The sequence below is a fragment of the Scyliorhinus canicula genome, chromosome 2 (assembly GCF_902713615.1).
Source record: "Scyliorhinus canicula chromosome 2, sScyCan1.1, whole genome shotgun sequence".
In the NCBI taxonomy this organism is placed as follows: Eukaryota; Metazoa; Chordata; class Chondrichthyes; order Carcharhiniformes; family Scyliorhinidae; genus Scyliorhinus; species Scyliorhinus canicula.
The window spans coordinates 79161393-79186081 of NC_052147.1; the positions used below are offsets into that span (position 1 = coordinate 79161393).

Here is a 24689-nt window from a genome sequence, read left to right on the forward strand (position 1 = left end):
TTTTACATTTGGCATCCTAATCTGATAAAATATTTAACAGTGAAACTAATGGAACCATACATACGACCAAAATATCAACAGCATAATTAAATTACAAAATACATGCCTCAATGTATCAGAAAATGAAAAGCTAAAATATTTCTCTGTTGTTAAAGACAGTTTGCTTTTAATACCCACAGGTCCAATACATGAAATGAAACTCTGTAACTAAACAAACAGCAAATATTGAAAACAGCCTTCTGTTAACACAATGCAAGTGAACTACTACAGTGATAGTAACATGCCTAAATTATGGCATCTATTTTTCATGTTTTTCACCTCCGCGCCCCCTCCCAGGATCCGATTCTCCCCCCCCCCCCCGGGCGGGGTTAGCAGCGCGGCCCCGTGAAGCACGGCATCGCGGGCTTAGCGACCGTCGCTAAGTCCGTGCGCCAAGCGTCACGGCGGCTGACACGCACGATGACGTCAGCCGCGCATGCGCGGGTTGGCCGGCTACAACCTGCGCATGCGCGGATGACATCACCCTCAGCGGGGCGGCGGAAGAACAAATAGTGCATGGGTATCGGACCCGCTGCCCGCGATCGGTGCCCACCGATTGGCCGTGCCAATCGGTGCCATGGTTGTCCGGGACGGCACTTTGCGGCCGTTTTCACGAACGGTGAGAGCAGGTGTGATTGCGTTCGTGAAAACGGCCGTAAAGGCCTGGGAACTCGGCCCATCGGCCTGGGGAGAATCGCCGTTCACCGTAAAAAACGGCGAGCAGCGATTTGTGTCGTGGGACGGCCGTGGGGGGGGGGGAGAATAGCGGGAGGGCAGGAAAAATGTCGGGAAGGCCCTCCTGCTATTCTCCGACCCGTCGTGGGCAGCGGAGAATCGCGTCCATAATGTTGGAGAAGAAATCAATCCAATTAAGAAAATTATAAACTTCAACAGCATATTCACCAACATGAAGTGGGTGAAATCCTTAATGAGTACTTTGTATTGGTATTCACCAGGGAGAAGGACATAACGGATGTTGAGGTCAGGGATATGTGTGTGATACTTATCCTCCAAGACATCTGCAATCCTCTAATTCTGGCCTGTTCAGCTCCCAATTTAAATCATCCTACCATTGGTGACCATGCCTTCAGCTGTCAAGACTCTAAGTTCTGGAACACCCTTCTTAATCCTTTGCCCCCCCCCCCATATACCTCTCTTTCCACCTTCAAAATTTGTCTTAAAGCCCACTTTCATCATCTGCCCTAATATCTCCTTATGTGACTCGATGTGCAATTTTGGTTTATAATGCTCTTGTTTTTTAAAAATTAATTTACGGGAATGTGGGAGTCGCTGGTTAGGCCAGCATTTATTGCCCATCCCTAGTTGCCCTTCAGAAGGTGGTGTGAGTTGCCTTCTTGAACTGAGGTGAAGGTACACCCACTGTGTTGTTAGGGAGGGAATTCCAGGATTATGCCCCAGCGACAGTGAAGGAATGACAATATATTTCCAAGTCAGAGTGCTGAGTGACTTGGAGGGGAACCTCCAGGTGGTGGGGTTCCCAGGTTTCTGTTGCTCTTGTCTTTCTAGATGGTAGTGGTTGTGGGTTTCGAAGGTGCTGTCTAAGGAATCTTAGTGAATTACTGCAGTGCATCTTGTAGATGGTACAAACAGCTGCCACTGTTCATCGGTGATGGAGGGTTTGAATGTTTGTGGAAGGGGGAGCCATCAAATGGGCTGCTTTGTCCTGAATTGTGTCGGTTTTCTTGAGTGTTGCTGGAGCTGCACTCATCCAGGCAAGTGGAGAGTATTCCATTACACTGGATAGGCTTTGGGAGATCAGGAGGTGAGTTTGCACCATAACATTCCTGGCCTTTGACGTGCCCTGGTAGCCACAGTATTAATATGGCTAGTCCAGTTCAGTTTCCGATCAATGGTATCCCCAGGATGTTGATTATGGGGGATTCAGTGATGGTGATGCCATTGAATATCAAGAGGTGATGGTTAGATCCCCTCTTATAGGACGTTGTCATTGCCTGGCACTTGTGTGGCGCGAATGTAACTTGTCACTTGGCAGGCCAAGCCTGGATATTGTCCAGCTTTGCTGCATTTGCACATGGACTGCTTCATTGTCTGAGGAGTCATGAATGGTGCTGAATATTGTGCAGTCATCCGCAAACATCCCCACTTCTGACCTTATGATGGAAGGAAAGTCGTTGATGAAGCAGCTGAAGATAGTTGGGCCTCGGACACTACCCTGAGGAACTCCTACAGTGATATCCTGGAGCTGAGTTGATTGACCTCCAACCAGTGGAAAGTTTTCCCCAATTGTCATTGACTCCAGTTTAGTTAGGGCTCCTTGATGCCATACTCAGTCAAATGCTGCCTTGATGTCAAGGGCAGCCACTCTCACCTCACTTCTGACATTCAGCTCTTTTGTCCATGTTTAAACCAAGGCTGTAATGAGGTCAGGAGCTGAGTGACCCTGGCAGAACCCAGACTGAGCGTCCATGAGCAGGTTATTGTTGACTAAGTCTTGAAAGCACTGTTGATGACTCCTTCCATCACTTTACTGATGATGGCGAGTAGACTGGTAGGTAATTGCGTTGAATTTGTCCTGTTTCTTGACAGACCAACTTGAAAATTGTATCAGACTGGTCTTGGATGTCAATAGGATGACTAAGATACCACACGCCCAATCCCTCGATATTCAATTGGCAGTTGTTAATCACCGCCAGAAAATGATCAATTCCAACCTGTTAGAACTTACGCAACTGTTATTTTTAAAGTTGTTGCAGCAATTATTGAAAGTACAAAGGTACGTGGTTAGGGATAAAGAGCAAATGAAATGAAATGAAAATCGCTTATTGTCAAAGGTAGGCTTCAAATCAAGTTACTGTGAAATGCCCCTAGTCGCCACATTCCGGCACCTGTTCGGGGAGGCTGGTAGGGGAATTGAACTGTGCTGCTGGCCTGCCTTGGTCTGCTTTCAAAGCCAGTGATTTAGCCCTGTGCTAAACAACCCCTGTAAAATGCACTTTCAATTAAAGCAAAACAAGTGTGTATCTGCTAAGAAATGTGCTTCAACTGAGTACTCCATTTTTCATATTAATTTTAAATAGGCCTAAATTATCCAACCATATCTGATAGCTTTTGGAGTTCAGCCACACGGAAGTACCATCTGTTTACGAAAAAAAAGGGGAAGGGTTTTCAGCCTCACATTTGCATCATTGATAATACGACATTGGCTTTTGAACAAAACAAATTGAGCTGTTCAACAATAAACACCTGCAGTTGCTGAAGGGAAAATGAGATCAAAAAAGACACCTGCCAATTACAGAAATTTAACTTTGAACCCAGTGCCACAATAGGGTTATACTTCCATTGATCTGTTGCAGTAGATGCAAAAGTTCCTGACCACTCTTTTTGGACTATTTTCACTGGCTATGAAATACATTCCAGCCAGCTGTCAATAGAGGCTATTAGCAAGCTTAAGGTATATAATTGAAACCAAGGAATAGGAGGACAGCCATTTGGTTGTCTGATCCAGACAGTTAGATGGTGCAAACTGTCCCACTAAGGATTTAAAAAACATTAATGTTTAGAGACTTTATTTCTGTTTTCTGATCGCAAATAAATTTGATATGATTAATAATTCTTCAAATAAAATACACGGGTGTTGCTAGGAATCATTCACTTAGTTCATATCCAATGTTAATATAATTAACAAGACCATATTAATATTATTTAATTTCATGCCAGTGTAAGAAAAATAATTTTACTCCAAGTATTATGGAGCGGCCTGATTTAGTAGATAAAGCTTTGCTTCTGAGTTGCACCAACCTGGAATAAAACATCAAACAATACAATGAAAGGATTTCTCCTTGTAGGAATATGCCAAACCTACATAGTTTCTCATCCTTACTTGCATTGCATTTGTAAAATGTGCTTGTGTTGTAAAGTTTCTCATCCTAACTTGCATTGTAATTGTGAAATGTGCTTCTGTTGTAAAGTATCTCTGTTGGAAAACTTTTAAACTTCAAAGTAAAATTGAGTTTATGTGAGATGATTAATGAAAATTTAATTTTTACTTCAAACGCAGAATGTAACTTTAATGTTTGAGGAGCGTAGAGTCTTCATCGAAATGTATAAATTGTTCTGGATCTAAATTTTGACAAAAGTAGCTGACTATATCAGAATAGAGCAAAATAAAACAGTCTTTGGAAAATAAATATTTGCAATTTCACGATTCATTCAATCAGTCCAAAAACAAGTGGGAAAATAAAACAAACCATTGCAAGTCGAAAACTTTCATTCTATACTGCTTGAAAAGTTAAACCTCGTGGAGCTCTGTTAATTTGGGGCAATTCCTGATTCTCACTCAGAGTTCACTGATATTTTAAACAAAGTAGCTAGAATGATATCACATATTCCTTATCGTTTTTCAATGTCGGATTACAAATTTTCATTAGTTTTAAAATTGGATTTCATCAGTCATATTTATTTTCAGGACCATACATAGCTTGCTATAGCTCCATTATTATATAATAATTAACATTATAGCCTAGAATTTGCACAATAATGGTGAGACTAACACCATTAACAAAATAAATTGGACAACTTCTGGCATCTGCAGACACATGGTTAAATGCAGAAATCCAGCCGTCACTGTCAGAGATATCCCACTCCTCCACAGAGTGTGGTGCAATAGACTTGGCACTGAAATCCAAATATTAGCATGACGTTGGGGTCTTTTCCCACTAGTTCCCCACAAACGGGGAACTAGTACGGGCAGCACGGTAAAACAAGTGGCTAGCACTGTGGCTTCACAGCGCTAGGGTTCCAGGTTCGATTCCCCGCTGGGTCACTGTCTGTGCGGAGTCTGCACGTTCTCCCCGTGTCTGCGTGAGTTTCCTTCAGGTGCTCCGGTTTCCTCCTACAGTCCATTGGTGGATTGGCAATGATAAATTGCCCTTAGTGATCAAAAAGGTTAGGAGGGGTTATTGGGTTACAGGGCTGGGGTGGAAGTGAGGGCTTAAGTGAGTCGGTGCAATCTCGATGGGCTGAATGTTCTCCTTCTGCACTGTATATTCTATGATCTATGTAAAAGGCATCAGAGAAGTTAAGAGTACGGGTAAGTAACAATAATTGCCAAATTACCTGCTTGTCAGCGAAAATTAAATTTTTTGAATGTGAGGTCTCATTCCATCAGAGATTACTTGGTGTTGGAAATGCAAACATAATTTTATTGTTTTTTTCTTTTTTCTGTCTCTGTCTGCTTTCTCCCTCTATTAATCCAAACCGTCTTTCCCTTGTCTTGTCTTTATCTTGTCTTTTGTACATGATTTAAATCTAATTTAAAGTGGACTGGAAACAGTGAATTGAAGGTACATCAATGTCAGAAAATAAAAGGCATTCATTGAGGAATTAAAGAAGGTTTGGAACAAATATCTTCCCCCGAAGAAAAAGGCTGGGATTCACAAATTGAACTATCCTGGATATCAAAGAGTAAACTAAGTAGGATGCAACATCTTATGGGAGCCCAGATTTTTGGAACAGTGGAGCATATGGGGAGATTTATTTGGGGTGTGTAAAATTATGAAGGAATAGGGTGGATCGGAAGGACCTGATGGATTCAGTCAGTTGTCATACCACTATTGGTGATGAAAACTGAATTCCAATACAGAATCACAGAATTATTTTGGTGCAAAAGTAAGCCGATTGGCTCAAATGTTTATACCAGCTCTTTGAATGAACAACTCTCCCATTGCCAGTCTTCTTCCTGTATGTCTGCACATTCTTCCTTTTCAGATAACTGTCTAATTCCTTGTTGAATGCTTCAATTTCACCACATTCTCAGCGAGTGCATTGCAAACCCTAACCACTCGCCGTATGAACAAGTTCCTCATGTCACTTTTGCTTCTTTTGCTAAATCATTGCCCTCTCATCCTTGATCCTTCCATGGGGGGCAACAGTTTGTCCCTATCTACACTGTCTGGATCCCTTATGATTTTGAATACCTCTATCAACTCTCCTCAACCTTCCTTTTGCGAAGGAAAACAGTCCTCACTTCGCCAAGCTATCTTCACCTGAGGGATGGTAATGGAAGAGCCTTGGCAATTGGCTAATAGGCGTGATTCTGCCAGACTGTTGCTTGACTGTTCTGGGGGACAGCTCTTACAACTTTGGCACCGATCGCAAAGTTAGCGAGAAGGACTTTGTCCTATTGAATGTCTGTTCTGCCCCGAATCAATTGATTAGGTCTTAACCGTAGTCTGTTTCTTAGTTATCTTTCTAGCGGTTTGACACAACTTTGATAGGCTCAACACCACCTTCTCAAGGGCAATTAGGGATGGAAAACAAAAACTGGCCTTGTCAGTGATGCTCACACCCTAAAAGCAATTTGTTAAAAAAGGCTGCTTCAGAGGAGAGTTAGAAGTCAACCACGTTGGTGGGGGACTGAAGTTCCATGTGGGTCAGATCAGGTTTGACAGATTTTCTTCCCTATTGGAAATGAATGAATCAAAAAGATTTTTACAGCAGTCTAACAGGTAAAGTGGTCATCAGTATTGGTGCTGTTATGATCATGGGTAATATTTAAGGCTAGTTAAATGTACAATTTAAAAATATATATGTTCTCGGCAAAAGAAGAAAGCCAAGCACTTCAAAATAAATAAACTGTCATCAAAAATTGACATTTCACATCAGAGTTTCTCTTCTGAGACTGAGGATAAGGATTCTGCTAGAGATACATCTTTTCAATGACCCACTGCGTAGTTATGGGGCTGGATTCTCCAATTCTGGGGCTATGCCCCTACTCCATCGTGGGAACGGCCACCGATTCCCATTTTTGCTGGGGGTTAGCAGGACGGTAGCGTAGAACACCCAGCTCTAGCTGCCGATACACCCCGGAGAATTGCGGGTCTGTGGCCGCACATGCGGACGGCAGTGACCTGCAGCGGCCACACCATGCAAAATGGTGCCGTCCGCTCGCGGACCCGAGCCACGAATTAGTGCCCCCCTTCGGACGGCTCGTGCTCCCCGGACCACCCCCCACAGTGCCCCCAGCCCCGAATAATGTCACCCCTGCCGCACTGCCAACACCCCTGCCAGCACTGGATTGAGTCTGCAGTTGCCACGCTGAGTTCCGCAAAGCTGAGACCACACGTGTCCCATGCCGTCGGCAACTCGGCCGGTCGGGGGCGGACCGTCGGGGGGGGGCGAGTCTCAGGCAATGTCATAGGGTACGCCGTTTTGGAGAAGGCATTCATAACATAAATTAATTATTTAGGACTACAAGACAGGTTCTGACTATGTACAACATTAAAAAAAAAAATCTTTATGGACAGAAGTAGGTTACATTAACACTGCAATGAAGTTACTGTGAAAAGCCCTAGTCACCACATTCCGGCACCTGTTCAGGTACACACTGGGAGAATTCAGAATATCCACATTACCTGACAGCATGTTTTACGGGATTTATGGCAGGAAACCGGAGCACCTGGAGGAAACCCACACAGACAAAGGGAGAACATGCAGACTCAGCACAGACAATGACCCAAGCCGGGAATCGAACCTGGGATCCTGGAGCTGCGAAGCATCAGTGCTAACCACAATGCTACCGTGTGCTACCGTTTGGAACTTTGTATGGTTCAGGGGAGCTTGCTTAGATTGATTTTATTCATTTGCACAAGGCTCTCATCCTGACTTCATGTAGGATTCACGAATGAGCTGGGTTCCTGTGAGTGAATGCCTGAATCCTGGGTTTTATCTTGGATTTCTGCTCCATGCCATAAAATCCACAAAAGGACACATGGGAGATTTTAAAGAGCTTCCGTCTCTGCAGAGTGGCATGAAGCTAAATTCTTCATTGTCACCCATTTTATTTGGTGAGTTCAATGACAGCATTCCTCGGAGAGGGTCATAAAGGATGATCAAAGGGAGTTTGCTGAAAAAATTCTTGAAGAATTGAGGTACTTCTTCTGTAGATAAAATTATGTTGCTGATATTTTGAACAATTAGTGGGCGAATATTCCAAGCGTGGCATGATGATTTTGTGTGGCTCAGGAATTGATCTTCAAGTTACTGCTTGGAAACGACAAGGGGCAGATTTTGAAATTATACATGCAAAATATTACTCAGATTTCTGGTGGAAACAACTTTAAGATAGGCAATAAATTCTTCAGGATAATTATAAGTGGCAAACACTCTTCCCTGACAGCAGTGTTCCAATACAGGGTAAGCCAGCAACATCTAATACAAACATCTCACAAGTTCTCCTTTCTGGTTTAAAACTTTTATGCATGGAAAGATCCGGGATAAACTTTATTTGTGGCCCCAAGGAGAAAAATCTATGGAGAAAGGAGCTCCAGATTTATCTTCAGCATGTTTATTAGCCAAACCTTTTTATTCTTATGCATGAACTTCTTTATTCTTATGCATAAAAGCGCAATATTGCAAATTCTGGAAATCTGAAATAAAAACAGAAAATAGTGGAAAACCCAGCATGACAGGCAGCATTTGTGAAAGGAGAAATTGAGTCAAGGTATTAAATCCTTGATCAATAAATCTAGTACATTATATTGGTCCAGACCGCAGAAGAAGGCCATTCGGCTCATCAAGTCTGCACCGGCCCTTGGAAAGAGTACTCCACTTAAGCCCACACCTCCGCCCCATACCCGTAACCCAGCAACCCCACACAATCCCTTTTGGACACTAAGGGCAGTTTAGCATGGCCAATCCACTTAACCTGCATGTTTTTGGACTTTACATAGATTTGGACAATTTCTGAGGTCATTGGGAAGGCATCCAATCTGTAGAAGGTAAAAAAGCACAAATGCCAAGAAGGATGCATTTCTAATGTATTTTATGCCTCAGGAAGTAGTGTGTCCTTCTCAGGGCTCACCTTTCAGGTCACAAGTTTTTTACAAGAGGGAGCTGATGTGGTCCTAAAAGCAAATTTCCTTTCTTTGATGGATTAAGCTTCCTTGCAGATCTGGATGCCCACACCACATTCCATTTACCACCCTCTGTAAACCACGGTGAGCACTCTTTATTCCATTTGATTACCTCATCTAACCAGGTCATTTAGTCTGCAGACATACAGCAAGTCCTAATAGGTGAGGGCAGCACGGTAGCACAGTGGTTAGTACTGTTGCTTCACAGCACCAGGGTCCCAGGTTCAATTCCCAGCTTGGGTCACTGTCTGTGTGAGATCTGCACATTCTGTCTGTGTCTGTGGGTTTCCTCCTGGTGCTCCGGTTTCCAAAGATGTGCAGGTTAGGTAAATTGGCCATTCTAAATTGCCCTTAATATCCAAAATGGTTAGGTGGGGTTACTGGGTTACGGGCATAGGGTGGAGGTGTGGGCTTAAGCGGGGAGCTCTTTCCAAGAGCCAGTGCAGACTCGATGGGCTGAATGGCTCCCTTCTGCACTGTAAGTTCTATGTAAATCTATGTAAACTCATGTGCAGGGGAAATCCTAGCTGCGTCTGGATTTATGCGATCAGATATTTGCTCTGTAAGGTGAGGGCAGAGCTTCTACCCCTTACATGATGTGTTGAAAGATACAGAAAAAAGGAAACCTACCACCCTGGGCCGCTAATGTTTTCCAGTGTGTGGTTTGGTCTCCCGCCAGAGTTCCAGAGGTGAATTCTGAGAACAAAAATCTTTGAATATAGTTCAGAAAGAAAAAGTAATTGCAATTCTTTCAATTTAATTGGGGTAGAGAAAAATGCAGATGGAAATATAAACAAAGTGTAATATTTTGTGGAATATAAAACCACGCCCACGGTTTCAATTCAATTATTTTATATGCAAAGAGATATGAAATAGAATTTTCCACGACAGATGAATTAATAATCAACATAAAAGACAAGAGCAGACTAGTAATTATTTAAAAGAAAATGCTGATCTGGTTTGGTTGTCTTGGTATGATCCAAGACAGCAACACAAAGAAGCTCTTCATAAAGATGATGCAGTGCCAAGTTTACAGCTCTGAAACACACGGTACAAGCAGGACGTTATTTCCAATGTTGTATTGCTGCTAAGGTTTATACTTTTCAAAGCAATGGCAATTGTAGGGGTGAATTTAAGTGTTCATACGGAGGAATATTTTGGTTGAAAGGACACAGTTAAAAGTGTAAAAATGCTAGATCTTGAGGTTAGTGTACACTGAATGCTCAAAATATTGAAGTTTACTTTGTATCTTTTCAATTAAAACTGTTACCTACACAGAACAAAACCTTTATATTGATAGCGAAAGATTTCAAGCAAATGCTTTTGGGGAGGGAGGAAATTATTTTAAAGTTGAAACACAAGGCAGTGTTGTTCGTTAATGCATAATTAGTTAGAGCCGATATCGGGTTACAGCAAGGATTTCAACAAGTTTGAAAGCAAGTAATTCCTTTAGCTGTTGGAACACCGTGACAGTTTTCTATTTGTGTTCTTCATTCCTCCGACATAAATAACACACCAATCAACAGTTATGCCTTGTGAAGCAGAACGAGATTACTGCAGCAGTTCTGCTCAGTCTGCCCTTTAGGAGCCGTATCATCTCGTTTTCAGTCTGCTCTACTTTGAAGGTTGAAGCCAAATACATTTAATTTGATTTAGTAAGTTCAATCATAAACCTGTGTGTGTTTGGCTTCTCTGATAATCACATGCACATGATGAAGACGAAAGGCCTGAATCCTGAATGTTTGAAGCTTTGAATAAACTCTTTGTTTGGCACCTTCGACACTTTTTGTGCTGTCTGCTTTTGAACATAAAACACTTTTCATTTAATCTATTTACAGACTTAGAAATATCTTCGCAAGGCACAAGATCAGAAGAAAACCAGCAAAATATGGTTATCTGTTATCAGCTATATAGAGCTGTGAGTGCGAATATTTGTCTGCTGTGTCGACAGGTCAGTGAAAATGTACAGGTTGATGTAGCATTACAAAGAAATTTCTGTTACAGCTGTCCTCCGTGACATTTCGTCAGGTTTAAGCCAAATTATGCATTCAAATTCTCTTAACAACCTCTCCAGGTGCTGCTCACGATAAAAACGGATGAAGCTATCATTCAAATGCACAAAGCAATTCCAGGATCCTTTACTTCTGAGTGATTTTTCCACTAATTCTTTCCTCAGCCATTAAAAAGTTACAAAATGTAATCTCTAATCTAAAAATTTTTTTAGCAACTGCAAGTTACTTGTTATTTACAGTTTGACGCGTGCTATGTAAAACTCTTCAGATTATATCACCTCACATTTACAGTTCCCTAATGAAAATAATAATAGCATGAATCATCCTGCGAAGTGCAGCATTAAATAATTCCTATACTATGCAAATCTATGCTTTATGCCATAAATTTGGCATTCCTCTCAGTTTAGCTGCTCGAAACACTTCAGCTTGGCATGCATCCTCAAACTTACATAAGAAAGGCAAAGAAAGGCAATATATTTCTATTATCCTTAGCAGTACCTCTTAAATGCTTCTGGATAAAGACAGACTCAGAAATACTTTACTGAAGATTATAGAATGCATACGGCATCTTCTCCTAGTGCTTTCTCAGTCAACCGTGCAACAGCACAAGAGAATGTGGAACATGAAAAGGCAATTCAGTCAAAGTGAGTCAGTTAGTTCCAACAGACCATGTAAAATTTGCACTGGCGAGGACACTCCCCAGCATGCTCAGACACCTCTGAGACGTGAATAATACTTCCAAGAACAGAGAACTTTAAAGTTTCTGCCTCAATCCCAGAAGGCAATTCCAAAGTATTCAATGCTACATTCGGTCCTTTAAATTACTACTTTCCATATTACTGCATGAACAATACCCATATATTTGACATTCTTCTGACCATTGTTGTGATTCAGCTGACTTGATTTAAGGTCCACTGAATGATGCATTTAGCAGGGCTTTTTCTGGATGCCTGTAGCCCCAAGAATGACCCCGTTATTCAACGGCACTTTGCCGGTTTCTTTTAGCTTTTCGATGATTCTCTTCACTGAGGCCGCACTTATGGGCTCCTCGCAGATGGGGACACCATTTTGAGCAGTTGCCCCAGTCTTCCCCTCCTCGAACCTTCAGGCCCACCCTGCTTTTCCGACCACCCCCCTCATCCCCCAACATTGAGTGGACCTTCGGGAATCTCCCCTCACCCTTCTTTACCCTAGGCCCGACCCCTGGCACCTGGGCACTCTGGCACTGCAAGCCTGTATCTTTAAGTCAAGCAGCAGAGAGAAGGATGAATTGAAAAAGTTGCAACATAGTTTATGGTGCTGCTAGCTTTGGGCAACAGAACACAGACTCTGTGGAACCTGAAAGATGGGGTGGGACTCAGTTCAATTGGTTGGTTTGTGGACAATGAATTGACCAGAAGGCCCTATTCTGCCCGGTAACAAGTGATGATTGGATCCTGCCTGAGTAGGGTGATTTCCAGAGACCTAAGGAAAGCAGAGTGGAGACCTGGACACCTGTTTTCTCCAGAAATGATATGAGCTGCTGTATTTATGAAACTACGGGTACTGAATGAATCTACAGTCAAAACCATCGCAGACTGGAAAGCAGAAATTTTGACCTGAAAGCTTGGTCTGAACGACAGTCTGCTAAAGACAACCATCTGAAACAAAGGGCTTGATCTACTGATCACGTCCCGCCTGACCCAGGGTGCAATGGGGCTGGTAGATACCGGGATCTCACGTGACGTCACGCTCTGGATCCCGCCCATTGGAGACGGAATCAGTATTTGGCAATTCTGCATATTAGAGTGAACGGTTAGTCTCATTCTAATATGCACTAGAATGATGTACCCGAGGGTTTGGGATTTAACCCCTTTGCTTGGAGACCTTAGGTGACCGCAGTTCAATACTGGTCCTCACAAACAGGGACAAGGCGGCACAGCACTTGGGGGGGGGGTCTCCTCTGGGACCGGAGGCCACTGGGTGGTTGACCACTGGGCAGGGTAGCGCCCTGGCACTGCTTGTGCCATCTGTGCATCCTAGCACTGCCAGTCTGGCACCTCGGAAGTGCCACCTGGGTGCCAGCCTGACACTTCCAGGGTGCCAGGTTGGCAGTATCAAGGTGCCAGGCTGGCATTTTGCCTGCACTGGGGTTTGGGCCTGGGAGTGCCTTGCCCATGTGAGGTGGGGTGAGAGGCGCCTGAGGATCCCCTTATGGGTGTACTGGGGCACTGGAGAGGCCCAGAGGTTATGTCAAGAGTCGGGAATTGGGGCACCATTTAAATATGGCGTCCCGATCTCCTCCTGGCGAGAGGGAATCCTCAGTGTAGGATATACGACTGAGTGTGGCCTCGGGATTGGTCGGGGGTATCCCCCGCTGCCAAAAAAAAGTGTTGTTAGATAGCTGGGTTGTTCCTGCTGCTTGTAGCACTGTGAATAGCCCCTCAATTCCTGCCCAGAACGGGCGCTGTTTTTCTTTGGTTAGATCGTACCCAAAGACTCTTTTATCCTTTTACTTATTATGGTTCACCCTCTCCCAACTACATTGCTACTATCTTCTTAATAATGGATACCAGCATTTTCCCAATGACAGATGTTAAGACTATTGCGTAGAATTTCCAACTTTCTGTCTCCCTCCTTTCTTGAATACTGGTGCGACATTTGAAGCTTTGCAATCTGCTGGGACTTCCAGAATGGAGGGAATGTTGAAAGATTACAGTCAATGCATTCATTATCTCTGCTGATACTTCCTTGAAGACTCTCTGACTGCAGCTTTGGACAGTGTGTGGAAATTTATTGAGAAGACGGAGATTGACGAGGAGTTGGAAGGTAGTGTTCCTTTGTTTTTCTAACTTTTTCATCCTTTAGGGATTGGTTTCTGCTGTTCCACAGGGGAGGAGGTGAGCTGTTGGTGAGTACCTGGTGGATATTTGATAAGTGGTCAAGATTTAAATTTGTCCTGCAATTTGTGATCTGATTAATTCATATCTAAAAGAAAATAAATAATTGAATAAAACAATGAAGTAATTAGTTAAAGATCATAGGTATAGCAGGATAGGTGATGTGTCAAGGCTGCAGCATGTGATAGCTCATGGATACTGGTGTTATCCAGGGCAAGCACGTCTGCAGTAAGTGCCTAAGGCTTGAGGAGCTTCGACTCAGAGTTATTGAGCTGGAGGCTGATCTACGGACACTGCGACACATTAGGGAGGGAGAGTGTTACCTGGACACTTTGTTTCAGGAGGCGGTCACACCATTAGGATAGAATCTTCCGGTTTGGAGAGTGGTCAGGTACAGGAGGTATGACTGCAGCTGAGGCAGGGGTAAGGAGACCCAGAGGGCAGGAGTGTCAGCCACTGTAATTGCCCAACAGGTTTGATGTTCTTTTAGCTTGTTTGGATGAGAGTGGGGGCTGCAGGGTGGATGAGCTGGCTGACCATAGTATCAGGAGCCATTTAAGTGAGGGGAGTACATAAGGTGGTCACGGGGGACAGTATTGTGAGGGGGATTAACATTGTTCATAGAATTTACAGTGCAGAAGGAGGCCATTTGGCCATCGAGTCTACACCGGCCCTTAAAAGAGCACCCTACTTAAGCCTATGCCTCCACCCTATCCCCGCAACCCAGTAATCCCACCAAACCTTTTTGGACACTAAGAGGCAATTTAGCATGGCCAATCCACCAAAACTGCACATCTTTGGACTGTGGGAGGAAACCGGAGCACCCGGAGGAAAACAATGCAGATACGGGGAGAAAGTGCAAATTCCACATGGACAGTGACTCAGAGCCGGGATTGAACCTCTGGGACCTCGGCGGCATTAGGCAAAAGTGCTAACCACTGTGCTGCCCTTGCTACACTTAAATAAGGATAATTATAAAGGAATGGGTACAGAGTTGACGGATGTGGACTGGCAAAGGAGTTCAGCATGAAATATGGTTGATCAGCAATGGCAAACATTTATAAAAATAGTTCTTGACTGACAAGAAGATATATCTCAGTGAGGGAGAAGGATTCTCGGAAGGGACTGAATCAAACTTGGCTAACCAAGCAAGTTAGGGATAGCTAGAAAAATAAATAGAAAAAAATATATAATGCGGCAAAGTTTATGGTAAGTCAGAGGATTGGGAAAGTTTTAAAACCCAACAAAATATGACCAAAAAATAATAAAGAGGGAGATGATAAACCATGAGGGTAAACCATCAAATAATATGAAAATGAACAGCAAGAGCTTTTTTAAATATGTAAAAATGAAAAGCGAGGCCAAAGTGAACATGAGGGAATGAGAATCGTGAAATAATAATGTGTAACCAGGAAATGGCAGAGGAGTTAAACAATTACTTTGCATCAATCTTCCTGGTGGAAAACACTGATAACATTACAAAAATATTCTTTAATCAAGAATATTGATTAAAGGGGCAGAAGGGAGGAGGAAATAAATACAATAACTATCACTAGAGAAACAGTACTAGAGAAACTAATGGAGCTAAAGGCCGCTAAGTCCCCTGGACCTGATGGTTACATTCCAGGATATTAAAGGAAGTAGCGATAGTGGATGGTACCAGCAGTAATCTTCCAAGAATCCTTAAATTCGTAAATGTCCCAGAGGATTGGAAAACTTCCAATGTAACATCCCTATTCAAAAAGGGAGGGAAACAAAAACAGTTCAGTATAGGCCTGTTGGCTTAGCTTCTGTGATTGTTAAAGTTAGAAAATGTTAGAGTCCATTATAAAGGATGTAATAGCAGAGCATTTAGAAATAAATAATGTAATCAAGTAGAGTCAGCATAGTCACCATGGCTTCATGAAGTGGAAATCACGCCTGATATATTTATTAGAATTCTTTGAGGTGTTAATGAGCAGGATAGATAAAGGGGAATCAGTAGATGTAATTCACCTGTATTTCCAAAGCGTGTTCAATTAGGTACCACACAAATGGCTACTTAATAAGAGCCCATTGCATTGAGGTGGTACATTAGCATGGATAGAAGATTGGCTAACTAACAGAAGACAGATAGTTTGGATAAGAAGGGCATTTTCAGGATGGAAACCTGTAACTAGTGAGAGCGACAAGGATCAATACTGGGGCCACAATTATTTACAATATATATTCATGAATTGGACGAGGGAAGTGAATGTACTATTGCCAAGTTTGTGGGTGACACAAAAATGGGTGATGATGACACAGAGTCTATAGAGGGATATTGACAGGTTCGGTGAGTGGGCAAAAACTTGGCAGAACATAATATAGGAAAATGTGAAGTTTTGGTGGGAAGAATAAAGGAGCTGAATATTATTCAAATAGCGAAAGACTTCAGCAAACTGCAGCACAGATGGATTTGGGGATTCTCCTACATAAATCACAAAAAGCTAGCATGGGCGTTCAGCAGATAATTGGGAAGGCAAATAGAAAGCTGGCCTTTATTTCAAAGGGAATAGAGAATAAAAAGAGGGAAGTCCTGCTAAAACCATACAGGGACTAGTCAGACCACATCTGGAAGAACAGTTTTGGTCCCCTTATCAAAGGAAAGATATGCTGGCATTGGACGCAGCCCAGAGAAGGTTCACTAGGTTGGTCCCGGGCATGGAGGGAATTTCTTATGTCGGTTGAGTCTGTACTCATCGGAGTTTAGAAGAATGAGACATTACCTTATTGGGACATATAGAATTCTCAAGGGGCTTGACAGGGTAGATGTTGCACGGTTGTTTCCCCTTGTGGTCTAGGACCAGAGGGCATAATCTCAAAGTCAGGGGTCCGTCCATTTAAGACAGAGATGAGGAGGTAGTGAATATGTGGATTTTTTTATTGCAGAGAGCTGTAAGCACTGGGCCACTAAGCATGTTCAAGGAATGAGATAGACAGACATTTAGTCAGGAAGGGAATCAAGGGTTATGGGGATAAGGTGGGAAAGTGGAGTTGAGGATTGTATCAGATCAGTCATGATCTCGTTGAAGGGCGGAGCAGACTCGATGGGCCAAATGGCCCACTTCTGCTCCTACGTCTTATGATCTTAAGGATACAGGCCATGCATTCTATACCCGCATTCACCTGTCCAATATGTACAGAGCCAATGAGCTATTGGTATGTCTAGAAAGTCTGAAATAATTCTGAAATCAAAACAATAAGCAGAAGCTTTGAAACATCCTTCTAAAAAAGTGCCCAGCTGGCAAACTCTTCGAAGTGTTAATCAAACACAGTCACACGAAGTATCAACTTCAGAAGCTTTTATCCTCAGATTTCTCAATGTTGCATAAATAAAGAGACTAGCAATGAAAAAATCTCTTCAAAGAAACAGCAAGATATTAGAGATGTCAATCAAGCAAAGCTTTCCCTCCCCTCTGCAGTTGTATAAACAATATTTGCTGAAATGCAAGTGTATTAATCTTATTAGAATTCAGCCAGGCATTCATTTAAAAAAAATATTTTTATTGAAGGCATTTTCACAAATGTACAAATGTACAAATCAAATGAAAACAGCAACAATATCAACACACAACATACCATAACCATAACCAACCTGCCCCCTCTCCTCCCTCCAGCCCACACCCCCTCTTTCTCTTATCAGAACTTACCCCGAAAAAAAGAAAGCTAATGATAACGGCAAAATGCCATAGAATCATAGAATTTACAGCGCAGAAGGAGGCCATTCAGCCCATTGGGTTTTCACCGGCCCCTGGAAAGAGAACCCTACTCAAGCCCACGCCTCCACCCAATCCCAGTAACCCCACTTAACCTTTTTGGACACTAAGGACAATTTAGCATGGCCCACATATCTTTGGACTGTGGGAGGAAACCGGAGGAAATCCATGCAGATACGGGGAGAACGTGTGGACTCCGCACAGACAGTGACCCAAGCTGGGAATCGAACCTTGGACCCTGGAGTGGTGAAGCGACTGCTAACCACAGTGCTACTGTGCTGCCCACTCTTAAAGTCCTTCTTCGTTCCCTCAATCAAATGTGGCAAGTTCAACTTGTGCAGCTGCACCATGCTCTGTGCCACTTGTATCCCCAGATACCGAAAACTCATCCCAACAGTCGAAATGGCATTTCCCAGATTCCTCCCCTGCCCCTGCGAGTTCATCAGGAACACCTCACTCTACCCCATGCTGAGCTTTTATCCTGAGAACAGACTTAACTCCCCCAAGATCCCCATAATCCTATTGAAACACACACTGGGTTTCAAATATACAACAGGAGATCATCCGCGTACAAAGAGACTCGGTGCTCCACCCCCCTTACAGTACCCCTCCACTCCCCGAGGCCCTGAGTGCCAGAGTCAACGGCTCAATCACTCGGGCAAAAAGCAATGGGGAGAGCGGACACCCCTGCCTCGACCCCGGTGTAATCCCCGGCGTTATTCGTCCGGACACTCGTCTTAGGGGACTCACCCAATACACAAATCGCTGCCCTAAACCAAACCATCCCAACACCTCAAACAAATACGCCCATTTAACCCAGTCAAATGCATTCTCCATCGACACTGCCACCTCCATGTCCTGGCCCCCTGGACGCATCATAAGAACATAAGAACTAGGAGCAGGAGTAGGCCATCTGGCCCCTCGAGCCTGCTCCGCCATTCAATTAGATCATGGCTGATCTTTTGTGGACTCAGCTCCACTTTCCGGCCCAAACACCATAACCCTTAATCCCTTTATTCTTCAAAAAACTATCTATCTTTACCTTAAAAACATGTAATGAAGGAGCCTCAACTGCTTCACTGGGCAAGGAATTCCATAGATTCACAACCCTTTGGGTGAAGAAGTTCCTCCTAAACTCAGTCCTAAATCTACTTCCCCTTATTTTGAGGCTATGTCCCCTAGTTCTGCTGTCACCCGCCAGTGGAAACAACCTGCCCGCATCTATCCTATCTATTCCCTTCATAATTTTAAATGTTTCTATATGATCCCCCCTCATCCTTCTATATTCCAACGAGTACAGTCCCAGTCTACTCAACCTCTCCTCATAATCCAACTCCTTCAGCTCTGGGATTAACCTAGTGAATCTCCTCTGCACACCCTCCAGCGCCAGTACGTCCTTTCTCAAGTAAGGAGACCAAAACTGAACACAATACTCCAGGTGTGGCCGCACCAACTCCTTATACAATTGCAACATAACCTCCCTAGTCTTAAACTCCATCCCTCTAGCAATGAAGGACAAAATTCCATTTGCCTTCTTAATCACCTGCTGCACTTGTAAACCAACCTTCTGTGACTCATGCACTAGCACACCCAAGTCTCTCTGAACAGCGGCATGCTTTAATATTTTATGATCACATAATAATAATAATAATAATCACTTATTGTCACGAGTAGGCTTCAATTACGTTACTGTGAAAGGCCCCTGGTCGCCACATTCCGGCGCCTGTTTGGGGAGGCTGGTACGGGAAATGAACCCGCGCTGCTGGCATTGTTCTGCAATACAAGTCAGCTGTTTAGCCCACTGTGCTAAACCAGCCCCTTTAGTAACCTCCGGACATTAGTCAACAACTGTCGCCCCTGGTTTGGTCCTCTACTATCACCCCCGGCATACAATCCTCTATACACATTGCCAAGACCCTCGCCAATATTTCCACGTCCAGGAATCCATCCGGGCCTGGGGCCTTCCTCGACTGCATAAGCCCCACTCAAATCCATTGCCTCCCTCAGCCCCATTGGCGCTCCCAACCCCTGCACCTTCCCTTCCTCTATCATCGAGAACTGCAGCCTGTCCAAGAACCGTCTCATCCCCTCATCCCCCACCTGAGCTGTACAGCTTCCGATAAAAAGCCTCAAATACCTCATTCACCTCCCCCCACTCCCACTATCCCTTATCCGTCCAATCTCTCTCACCTGCCTGCCTCCTTAACTGATGCACTAGCATCCTGCTGGCTTTCCCCCCATAATCGGACATCACCCCCTTAGCCCTGCACAATTGCCCCACCGCCTTCCCTTTAGACATAAGCCCAAACTCCATTTGGAGCCTCTGCCTCTCCTTTAACAGAGCCTCTTCCGGTAAAACCGAGTACTACTGCTCCACCACCTGTATGGCTCCCATCAACCTCTGCCTCACTAACCTCTCCACTCTGTCCTTGTGTGCCTCAATCAAAATAAAGTGCCCCGTAATAACTGCCTTCAGTGCTTCCCAGAACGCGGAGGCGGAGACCTCACCTGTCTTGTTATGCTCCACATAATTCCAGATGGTCACACCTACACAGACTTCCTTATCTGCCAACAACTGCACATCTAATCTCTACTGTAGCCACTGGGAGTCCCCCTTTCCACCCTCATGTTCACCGAGTGCAGCACATGGTTGGTCACCACAATCGCTAAATATTCAGACCCAACCATCCCCGCTTACAACGCCTTGTCCAGTACAAATAAAATCAATCCAGGAATACACACAGTGGACATGCGAAAAGAACGAAAATTCCTTCGCCCTCAGCCTCTTAAACCTCCATGGGTCCACCCTGCCATTCGCTCCATAAACCCCCGCAACTCCTTCACCATCACTGACGTCTTCAAAGACCTGGAACGACATAAACGCAACCCCTTCCATCACAGGTATCTTCCAAGTCCAATGTTCTCACAAGGCCCCAGTCCATGGTCTCTCACAAACTTACTCGCCTCCTCCGACGTATCAAAATGAAACTCCTGATTCCTGTAACGTGACCCACAAATGAGCAGGATACAGCAGACCAAATTTCATGTCTTTCCTTACCAAGAACTCTGATGCCTATTAGACATAGAACAGTACAGCACAGAACAGGCCCTTCAGCCCTCGATGTTGTGCTGAGCAATGATCACCCTACTCAAACCCACGTATCCACCCTATACCCGTAACCCAACAACCCCCCCATAACCTTACTTTTTAGGACACTACGGGCAATTTAGCATGGCCAATCCACCTAACCTGCACATCTTTGGACTGTGGGAGGAAACCGGAGCACCCGGAGGAAACCCACGCACACACGGGGAGGACGTGCAGACTCCACACAGACAGTGACCCAGCCGGGATTCGAACCTGGGACCCTGGAGCTGTGAAGCATTTATGCTAACCACCATGCTACCGTGCTGCCCTAAATAGGCGCCTGCCGCGATTTCGGCGTTGGAATCAATTCTCTGCCCAATCGCCTCTCCTGATTTCGGCCCATGATCCTGTTTGGAATCCCGCCCATGATGTTCAACTCTACCCTTTTCTAGCCTGTCATATTCTCCACTTGCTTCTCACAGTATGCCGAATTGTTGCATTGTGACTGTTTGAGACAGGCTCAATGCACCAGGCAGTCTTTTTGCTGTCAATCTGTGTGTATGTCTTGTGGATAGCTTACAGACAAAAATAATACAGCTGAAATGTCTCATTATTGTTCTAGCCTCATAGTGCTCGTCTGGTATAGGTGAAGGGGAGGCATTCTGTTCCCTTGTCCTCTAAATGTTCAGCATATAATCGGCTTCCAGGAGCTCTTCATCTGATTTTACAGCCGTACCACCCCTGGAGAACAAAGGAAATCATAGATACATGCTGGAGATTCTGTAGCCCAGTGGGTACAAGTAGCGCTGGTCAACGACCTTTCGTTAGAAAATTTTACAGATACAATAGGGTTTTATGCAAATGGCGTTACACGGAAATGGGGGCAGTAGAGAAAAGAACTAATGGGCAGATTGTAATAAATTGAAGGCAGGGGCAAGTAAATTATTAAAGGTACAGTACAAGGTAAAAGGTTGATAATGGGATATTTAATGAAACAAAGATAGGTCTGGAGGAGTTGTAAATGGCAATAACAAATTCACTACCAGTGCCTTAACTGGACTATTGCGTCCAGTTCTGGGCACCACAATTTAGGAGGGATGTGAAAGCATTAGAGAAGGTACAGAAAAGATTCACAAGAATAGATCATAGATCATAGAATTTACAGTGCAGAAGGAGGCCATTCGGCCCATCGAGTCTGCACCAGCTCCTGGAAAGAGCACCCTACCCAAGGTTAACACTGTAGCCATCTAAGATGGACACTGGGCTATAAAATGGAGAACTGCTAAGACTGCAGGGAAAAACAGTCATAGTGAGGACAAACAGCTTGCAGAAGACTGTTTTGCATTCTGCACGTACAGAAACCAGTTTCTAGCCAGGTGCAGAGTTTCAGCCAAAGGTGCAAATGGGAAACAGATCTGCATAGTAATGAGGTGATCCAGATCCAGACCCCGGACAATAGAAACATTTAAGTATCAATGGATACTTTTCCATAGACGCCCAGACAGAATGGCGCCAAAGCAACCAAAACAAAGAACCATAGGGACCGCCCCACCCATCGAGGAACGACCCTCAGATTGGGGAGTTTGAAAGATATCGATTGGGAAAGACCCAATCGATACCTAGCAGGTGAAAGAACCCGCCCCAAGGGGCACGGACTTCTAGGACCTATAAGAGTAGGTCCCGCACATGGTTCGGTCTGTTGCTTCCAGACTCCGGCCCAGATCTGTTACATCGCATCCTGACTCCAGTTTCATCACCGGCCGTTGAGCATCAGCCATCGAACTGTAAGTGCCAACACAACGATCGCTACGTGATCCAGACCTTGCTAGCCCTTGACAACTTTGCCAATCAGAAAGTTACAGACCAAGAACGGGACGAAGGCCTTGCTCCCTGACCTTGCCTGTTCCTGTCTAGATAAGTATTTAGTTGTTTAGTATTAGAAGTAAGTTAGTCTCTTTAGCGTATGCATGTGTATTTATTATATTTGTTATAATAAACACCAATCGTTTGGACTTACTAATCGGTGTATGGATTTATTACTTTGAACCTGACCTTGATATACTTGTGACGGTGTCTCAATACGGCACCTGGCGACTCCGAGCATAATTACACATACAGAGCCATGGTAGTGTTAAGCACACGGCCTTTAAACGGAGGCGTGTTAATCACACTCCAGTAAAACGAGCAACAACACCCTATCCCCATAACCCAGTAACCCCACCCAACACTAAGGGCAATTTTGGACACTAAGGGCAATTTAGCATGGCCAATCCACCTAACCTGCACATCTTTGGACTGTGGGAGGAAACCGGAGAACCCAGAGGAAATCCACAAACACACGGGGAGGATGTGCAGACTCCGCACAGACAGTGACCCAAGCCGGAATCGAACCTGGGACCCTGGAGCTGTGAAGCGATTGTGCTATCCACAATGCTACCGTGCAGCCCACGGAACCTAATAGTTCCAGGAGTGAGAAACGTCAGTTAAGTGGATAGATTAAAGGCACTGGGATTGTTCTCCTTGAAGAGAACATTGAGAGATTATTCGATTGAGATATTCAAAATCATGAGGGGGTCCTAACACATAGGGAGAAACTTAGAGGGAGGACCGACAGCCAGAGAGCACTGATTATCAGGTAATTGGCAAAATAAATGAAAATGAAAATGAAATGAAAATCGCTTATTGTCACGAGTAGGCTTCAATGAAGTTACTGTGAAAAGCCCCTAGTCGCCACATTCCGGCGCCTGTTCGGACACACTGAGGGAGAATTCAGAATGTCCAAATCACCTAATTAGGATCTCGAATACACTCCCTGGGAGTGTGGTGGAGGCAGATTCAGTTGTGGCAAAAGGGAATTGGATCATCATTTGAAAAGGAAATATCTGCTGGGCTTTTGGGAAAAAAACAGGGGAGTAGCACTCGGGTGAATTGTTCTTGCAGAGAGTCAGCACAGGCATGATTGGCTGAATTCCCTGTATCATGATCATTTTCAAATTCATGTCTGCTGCCCAAAAAATGGGAACAGCGGTTATGCTCATATTGAGCGGTTGAACTCAATATGCCTCCAGAAGGTTGAAAAGTGCCTAACTGAAGGATGAAATGCTGTTCCTCTACATTGGGGAGGCCAAATGCAAATTGGCTGCTCAATTTGCTGACATCTCTGTCCATTCTGCTAGTATGATTCAGAATGTCGGCTTGCTTGCTGTTTTAACTATTCTTACCACTCCCACTCTGGCCTATATTTGGCCTCCTAGGAAGCGCAGTGAAGCTCAGCAGAACTTGATGAACAGCATCCCATCTTTCTGCTATTAGCTGTGTTTCTTTCTCCTTAGATGCTGCCTGGAAATGCTGAGCATTTACAGCATTTTTGTTTATATTTCAGATTTTCATTTTCATTTCATTTCAGATTTCCAGAATACACAATATTTTTGCCCATTTTTGTTGCTGGCCTTGTTGGAATTGGATTTAGATTTATTGTCATGTGCACCGAGGTACAGTGAAAAGTATTGTTCTGCGTACAGTCCAGGCAGATCGCTCCACATATGAAAACATAGAACATATGATAAATACACAAAGACACATAATGAAAAGACATAAACATAGACAACGAGTGAAGTATATGGTACATAGTGCTACAACTGTAGACAATATGCGTAGGATGATCAGTTCAGATCCTAAAAGGGTCATTCAGGAGTCTGGCAACAGCGGGGAAGAAGCTGTTTTTGAATCTGTTTGTGGGTGTTCTCAAACTTTGATATTTTCTGCTCAATGGAAGAGGTTGGAAGCGAGAATAACCCAGGTGGGAGGGGGTCTTTGATTATGCTGAGGTCAAATATTTGTTTGTCGGCACATAGAACACATTATCAACAACAATATGAATTACTTCATTTTGAAGTATCAGGTACATAACTATCACAGATATAGTTTATAGTATATTTTATTACAAATATAGTTTTTTGTGTTTGCCTGTTAAAACTGTAAGAGTTTGGGGATAATTCATCCGTGGCACACAAGTGTAATTTAAAATCATATGTTTATTT

The 24689-nt window shown here is 43.9% G+C and overlaps 1 protein-coding gene and 1 long non-coding RNA gene across 8 annotated transcripts in view; one reads left to right on the forward strand and one right to left on the reverse strand.

Moving 5' to 3' along the window:
• Positions 1-24689, reverse strand: part of LOC119955159 (neuronal PAS domain-containing protein 3) — a 1584282-nt gene that overhangs the window by 475623 nt on the left and 1083970 nt on the right. The window lies entirely within an intron of this gene.
• Positions 10481-24689, forward strand: part of LOC119955179 — a 41977-nt gene continuing 27768 nt past the window's right edge. The window contains exons 1-2 of the long non-coding RNA XR_005458403.1: positions 10481-10588; positions 10772-10884. This is a non-coding gene — a long non-coding RNA (uncharacterized LOC119955179). The remainder of the gene's footprint in view (positions 10589-10771; positions 10885-24689) is intronic.